The sequence below is a fragment of the Gallinula chloropus genome (genome assembly GCF_964237585.1).
Source record: "Gallinula chloropus genome assembly, chromosome: 3".
Lineage (NCBI taxonomy): Eukaryota > Metazoa > Chordata > Aves > Gruiformes > Rallidae > Gallinula > Gallinula chloropus.
The window spans coordinates 60,135,261-60,142,605 of NC_140087.1; positions in this window are offsets into that span (position 1 = coordinate 60,135,261).

The window sequence follows — 7,345 nt, forward strand, 5'->3', positions numbered from 1 at the left end:
TTGGAAGGGATGTTGAAGATATCTCATTCCAACCCTCCTGCCATGGGCAGGGACACCCTCCATGTCGAGGTTTTGCCCCAGCTGAGAGCGGAGCACCATGCAGTTGCTTGTTCTTTAAAAGGAAGAGAGGGGGAAAGTGGGGCGGGGTGGAGGGGAGAAGGGAAGGGAAAGGGAAAAAAACACAAAACCAAAAACAAGAAACCAAAACCCCGTGGGTTGGGATAAGAATAGTTTACTAAAATAGCAGAAAGATAGATATAACAATGATAACAGGACTTTAGAGCAAAAAATATATGAAGCTGTTGATACACAATGCAGTTTCTCACTGAACCACACAACTCGGGCTGTGCAGCCCAGAGCCGTCAAGAAACCTGACCGTCCCCGATAACCGCGCGTCCCGGAGCCGCCTGCTCCTCCTCCCCCCAATCCCCCTTTATGCTGAACATGATGTAATTGGCATGGAATACCCCCTTTGGCCAGTTTGGGTCACCTGTCCTATCTGCGTCCCCTCCTTTCTCATTAGTAGGGAAATATGAAGAACTGAAAAAGTCCTTGATTGCCTGGCAACAGCTAGAAACATCAGGGTGCTATCAGCCCTGCTCCCATCCGAACTCCCAAACATGGCATTCCATCCACTATTAGGAAAGAAATTAACTCCATCCTAGCTGAAATCGGGACACTCCACTAGCCCAGGTTAGCCAAAGCCCCATCCAGCCTGGCCTTGAACACTGCCAGGGAGGGGGCAGCCACAGCTCCTCTGGGCAGCCTGTGCCAGGGCCTCGCCACCCTCACAGGGAAGAATTTCTTCCTCAAGTCTAATCTAAATCTCTCCTCCTTCAGCTTAAACACATTGCCCCTTGTCCTGTTGCTGCACTCCCTGATAAACAGCCCTTTTCCAGCTTTGTTGTAGGCCCCTTGAGGTACTGAAAGGCCACAGTAAGTTTCCATGGAGCGTTCTCCAGATCGAACAAGCCCAAGTCTTCATAGGAGAAGTGCTCCAGCCCTCTGATGATCTTTGTGGCCCTCCTCTGGATTCACTCCAACTGATCTGTGTCTGTCTTGTGTCCAGCTCTGAAGTCCTCAGCACAGTACTCCAGGTGGAATCTCACAGGAGCAAAGCAGAGAGGCAGAATCACGTTGTTTGACCTGTGTGGTCGTATTTCTTTTGATGCAGCCCAGCATATGGCTGCAAAGTAGCCACATGCAGTAAGTGGGTAAGGTCCAACCTCTGTGTCCTAAGATCTTCACGCTGGGCTCTTGCCATGTCTGCAGAACTAGGATCTTGCTGGGGAAATACAAGTAACTCAGTTCAGTAATAGTAGTAATCTAAAATATGAAATTGAGGGCAACTTTTATAATACAATGTGTGTGTTTTCTGGGAGCATTTAAGAGTGCTGCTCTTGATGCAGGACTCAGCAGAAGGTTGTACAATTTATTTCATCTAAGCAGCCGGTAAATCCAGATTGGTCTAAGAGGTTTCAATTGAAGCTTTGCAGACAGCTTCAGCCTTGATTGAATATGCAGGAATGTATTGGCAAATATTTTTTTTTAAAAAGTGTTTTATCATATGTTTGTCTTAGGGGATCCACCTCTTGAATATTGTCTTCTGGAAGCTTTTTAGTCACTTAGCTGTAGAATATGCAATTTGGGTGCCCCTCTGGCCTTAGTTGAGCTTTGTACTGGATTTTTATTTTGAATCAGTATCCTGAGGAGATCACATCGTTTTATACTTGCTGTTTTTATGAAGTAATGTGATACCTGCTTCATCCTCAGCAGTTCTCCAAACTCTGCAGAATACCTCAAAACCGTAACGCTGCTTCACTGACAGCAAAGATAATCAGATTTGTTGAAGCAACCTTCTTTTCTTTGTTCAAGACTCATGGAACTGTATCACTCTTAAACTGAATTGAGTTAATGGCTTTATTTAGAAACCAACCTCTGCTTCTTGAATAACTAGAATTCTGTTAGTTTGGAGAAAAAAAAAATCATTACATTACCAGTGCCTCAGAGTGAGTTTTCTACTTAGAACTTAGATCAAAAGGAGAGAAAAATGTTTCTGCTTGTTTGTCTTCCTTTCTCCTCCCCCTTTTCTAGAAACTTTCCTGAGATGATCAACTGTTGTTTTTGCTGTTGTTTTTTGTTGCTTTTTAAAAAAAAAATTCATTGAAGTAGAGAAATTTAGTTCCCCTCCCAATGCTGTCTTGCTCTCCCCTCCCCCAAGTCCAATGTGTTCTTTATTAAGCTGAATTAGGACATTCTAGTCTTTCTTAAGAGTGGAAAAGGGAACAGCTTAAGTGAGCAGCCACATGAGACTCAGCAGCCTTTCCAACTGTACTGCAGAAGGAGCTCAGCTGCGAAGGGAATGATAATTTTTGAAAGATTTGGGCAACTGTTGAAGAATTGCCAGCATTAATATTAAAAAGCAGCTAATCTGATTTTCCCCTTCCCTGCTAAGTGTACACCTTTCTTACTATACTTGCTATAAAAATCAATGTGCTAAATATCTTGCTGCTTTTCCATCCTCTTTTTACTTTTGCAATGATTTTATTTGCTATGTTCTCATATACTGAAGTGGGTTTTTTGGTGGCAGTGGTTTTGCCTCACTGCTCCTGTGGGTTTGTATACTGATATGGGCATAGATTTGAGACCTCTGTCATTCAAAGAAAGCCAAAACTGAAGTCCAGTAGAAAATATATGAGGGTTTTAATCCAGGATTGGGGTGAAAAGGTTTTTAGACTTTTAAGCATTTGTCCTTGAAATATAAGCTATCCTGTATAAAATTAGTGTTGGTCCATGAAATCCATATTGCTGCTTTGGTGTCTGTTCTAACCAACATAGCCGTGATCCTGAACCATTTTCACTCTTGTTTTCAGTCTCGGCCTCTCTTGACTGTTATATCAGATGTCTTCAGGGTTTCTATAGATAATTTAAAGGGGAAAAAAAAGGTAGATCTTTATTTTCTCACTTCTCTTCCACCTTCTCTGCTAGTTCACCCAGCCACTTTGCTTAGTGTTACATATTATTCATTACGTTTCAGTACTGTGTTGCTTTTTTTTTTTCACGTGCTTATTTCCTGTGCCAAAAAGACTGGAGCTGGGGCTTGAACTGTGGCTCCACAAAGAGTTACAGAAGCAAACCTGGTATCTGAGCAGCCTGTGAGACCATTGGGGGTCTCTGAAAGAATGCCACTCTTCCTCTCCCAATGCTATGCTTCTCATCCATCCAGCATGACCGCGGTTGTCACATCGGAAGGTGTAAGGGTAGTGCCAGCTTTGCTCCTGAAAGCTGGGTTTGAGTAATGCAGGTACGTCTGTTCTTAGGTCGTGCTCTCTTGGTCTGTGAAGGCGTTCTTGGTGGTTACTTGGTGTTTGTATGTCAGTAGTGCCCAGCTGAAGATCATGCCTGTGTCTGCTGTCCCTTACTTAAAGGCTGGATTGTCGTTAACCTCTGCGGCAGGGGCTGCTGGTAGCATCAGCGTTAGCAGTACAGTGGCTGTTGGGGAAGAAGCTGCTGTATATCCCTGAGGCTGTCCTAAACAAAATCAGAGAGCGAGTGGGTGTGAATGGTAGTTGTCTTGATTTAGGAACAGCTTAGCAGAAGATCTTGCAGCTCTGAATAACAACATAGGCCAATAACACTCTCGTAAGAAAGGGCTAAAAAATAGAGTGAAATAAATCCTGTTTTGTTTCTACTGAAGCTAAATGGGGGGAAAAATGAAAGAAAGGAAGAAGCAGAGAACTTCTGGGTTTGAATTTGTCTTACAAATGAAGTTTATATTTTGTTAGCAAAAAAGCCAGCCCCTTGAGAAAACCCTGCCTCAGCCTGTACGACTGGAGAGCAGCGAGGCACAATTAAAACATGTCTCTGGTATTGGGAGAACACACAGCAATGACACATTTCTGTAAGCAGGCATGCCTTGAGTTAAGTGTTATAAAAAACAGTTTAGACTGCTAAAAGTGGTGGTTAAACCTGCTTTAACTGACGTGTTACCGCCCCAGAGGGAGGGATGTGAAGAGGGATGGTGCCCCAGCAAATGAGCATCTGCTGGTACTGTTGCTTGTGAGTAGCTGCAGGTGCTCTGTCCTGCAGAAGCTTGTCTGAACATGGAGGTTGTCTTTGCATCTCCTATCTTACCCACTCCTTCTTTTTTTTTTCCTTTTCTTTTTTTCTTTCTTTCAGGCAAACCAGTGATTAATCTATATAAAAGCATGTAGATTTTTGCTTAAAGTGACAGCTGAAAAACTTGAAATAATTTGGACAAACCATGGGATCCAATTCCCAGTGCTATGCAACCTACTGAGACTGCTTAGATCAGTGCTGTAGTAACCTTATGGCCTTTTAATGAGTCTGCTAACTCACTTCTGAAACTGGCACTGGCTGACATTTGGTCCTGGTTTGGCAGCCCACAGTCAGCCCAACTTTCATTCACTAACTTACTTGGAGGGGGTAATCTTCCTCTGGAATTTGTGTGGATTTGGGCAGTTTGATAGTGTGACTGTGGCTCGATCTGCTGTTTACAGGAGTAGAAAACATGCTGCAGGTTTCAGCTTCTGTGGTGCGTGATGGAGCTGGGAGTGGGGGTTTTATACGTTAGAACTGCCATCTCCTTGGTACGTTCCTGCCTGTCATTCTCTCTGAGTTCCTCTGACTCTGCAGCAATATGGCTTGTGAAGGAGGAAAATCAGATCACTGTTACTGAAAACTGATAATGTTGGAATACTCTTCCATTTCATGCTTAGGAGAATGAAGTTGCAGCGTGCTTCCAGGAGAGACTACTACTTGCAATTACTGACAGTTGCTTCTGTTTGAGGAGGGGGATGTTTGGAGGGGGTAAAGGCATTTCAGATACCTGTGTGTGTCCCTGGCTTTCAGTCTGGGGAGCAGAGCCGTGCGAGTTGCAGGGGACCGCGCTGAAATGATGAGAAATGGGTTGGAGTGAAACCTTGTCTCTGTTGAAATCAATTGAATGCCTATTAGTTTGAGTCCTGATTCCATCCATAAACTTAAGGAGGGTATTTCTAGGCAGTCTACAGGGATATTCCTGTCCTTTTGCATTTGTTTTCGTGTTTCTCTTTAAAAATTGTGTGACTGGGATGTATCTGCAATGTCAGAAATGTAAGAGGTTAAGTACCAGGAATGACTGATGGGAAGAGAAGGAACAGAGCTGCAGAACCATTTTTGCTTTAAAACTCCTGCTGCTTTTAGTGGTTTGATTTAACCATTAGAAGTTAGAGTTGTTGTTGTGATAAATTGCAGTGATGGGTGTTTAGGCACGAGCGCTAAACAAGGGAGAAAAGCCACCCTTTTCTTCCTATCACTGAAAGAAAGAGAGATCATTCATATGCTGCCAGTGGCTTCTGGGTTGGCCAGAGACTAACCTTGGTGCCCCTAAAGCCTTCGTGATGTTGTGTACAGCACTGAAATGCTCTGTTAGATTGTAATCTGACAAGAAATGTATATTGTTAGTGTTTTGTTAAAGCTGGTCTCAAATGCTCAGTATATGCAGCATCAAACCTGTGAGTTTAAGCCTGCTGAAGTACAAAAAACCCCCTGGTGTCTAAGACACTGGTTTATTACTGCTTATGCATTTATCAGTGTGCCTGTCCGGGAGTTTTCTATGTTACCTAAAGGTAGAATGACAGTCTTTTTTAAATATTTGCACTTTTCTCTCTCCAGATCAGTGGTGCTTTTGAAAGGGATGTTTTCACTTTTCCTTTTTTTTTTTTTTTGAGGGGGATGGGGTGGGGGATGTGTGTGTGTTAGTGGAATGGGTGTTTGAAAACAGTTCATATTTTAAAAATGTAATTCATATGATGACTCGACTTTCTGGTTCTTTTGTGACTTGATTGGTATTTTAATATAAAACTCCATTATAATTTTTTTCATGTTTTTACAATTTTTTGTGTGTGTAACTATAACGACTCTGTAGTCTACCTGCCGGACAGCAGTCTGTCCCGCTCCCCCAAACTGGAGACAAGTTGAGGATGCTGGAGCTGCTGGAGAAGAAATTTCCTTGATCCTTTCTTTTTTTTTAGTTTTTTTCTTCTGAAAGAGTGGAAGAGAGGTTTCTGCTAATGCCTCAGAGCTCAAACCTCCTTGACGGTTTTCTCATACCTGTTTTCTGAGAACTGTGACAGGATAACCCCAAGGTGACAGGGTGCAGTAAGTGTAATGTGGTGCATGCCCAAGGGCTGACGTTTTCCCTGGTGATGACAAGACTTGCTGTGGCTGCTGGTGGTAGCATCTGCCACCCTGGTGCTACTGCCTGTGGGTCAGGGGCCTGGCTGGCTGCTTGATTCGTTTTTATACCACGATCGGGTTTTTGCCGCTTTAAGCGCTCTCACTGCCCTTAGTCCTGAAGTTCTGACAGTCTTTTACGACATATGGTCTCTCTCAGTGGTTTGTATCACTAATTATTTCTTGTCATTTCAACTGGTAATTGTCACTTCAAACTTCAGAGAAGGGCCAAGGCCAAGGGACAGGGTATAAGTTGCAGCACTGTTACTAGGTGAAGTGGGACTTACCCCTTATACAAAAGGTGTATTGACAGATCCAATGGTGTCCTGTGTTCATGGGAAGATGTTGGTCAGAGCATCTCAGTTGAGCTTTCTTGGCAGGCATAAGAGGATATGCATATTCCTGAGTAGGATCCCTCTCTTCCTGCAGAAGTTGATGGCCTTTCAGTGTGAAATACCACACAGTGTTTATTTTTATGCCCTTTGATTCCTTTGTGAAGGCTTTGTTTAGTTTCTCATCATAATTTTTAATAGGAAGTCTTTGAAGTTGGGTTGAGGCTGAAGAATCCTGTTGGCAGCCTAACCATTCATTGTTGACTCCTATCTTTTTAATTGTTCATTTATAAAAATATGGAAGGGAGCATGTTCACAGAAACTATGAAGCAACGAATATTTCTGGAAAGGGGAAATAAACTTGCAATTATTCTCAGCCATTGCTTGTCACGTGACAATGTTAAATGCTAATGGCTGCAGATGGTTTACACAAAAAACACTGAAAGCCCTCTTCACTGGGAGCTATGGTTTTCTGTCATACATTGTGCTAGAACGGAAAGAGGCTTTTTTCTGCCTGCAGCTATGTATTACCCTTATTTGCTGTTGCTAGCACAGAACTCGTTAATATGCGTTTGGCGATGGTTCAAAACAGTGGCTTCACCTTTATCCATCTAGATCAAGGATTCTCCTAAGTTTAGAAAGGTAAGAGCATCAGTATGCCAGAGTCTTTGGTGGAAAGCATGATGTTACAAAAGGCAGATGTGAAGGAGACAGAGTTGAGGTTGTGGTCTAATATTCCTGTGTTCTTGTTGAAAGTTCTGAGTCACCTTCTATGT